Raw genomic sequence first — 283 nt, 5'->3', positions numbered from 1 at the left:
TTAACATAAGGCACAGTCTATTGAGAAGAAAATCAGTTGGATTTCAAAGCTGTTAAGTAGTTTCTAAAGAAATCTTAATAACTGCATGTTTATTGGTCACCTATCTAAATTTATCTGGAGGTGGAGAGTATGATATCAAGGGTGGCAAAACTGCAAGCAGAGCATCAAAATGCCTGTGCCCAGTCTTGCATATGGATAAAAAAAAAAAAAAATGTGTCCAGTGTGAGAAACTGTACAATCTGGTAACACTGCTTAATAAGTATGTGATACATGTTTAGCAGCC

The sequence above is a fragment of the Penaeus monodon genome, chromosome 24 (assembly GCF_015228065.2).
Source record: "Penaeus monodon isolate SGIC_2016 chromosome 24, NSTDA_Pmon_1, whole genome shotgun sequence".
NCBI classification, from domain to species: Eukaryota; Metazoa; Arthropoda; class Malacostraca; order Decapoda; family Penaeidae; genus Penaeus; species Penaeus monodon.
Note: the sequence above shows the minus strand (reverse complement) of the source record.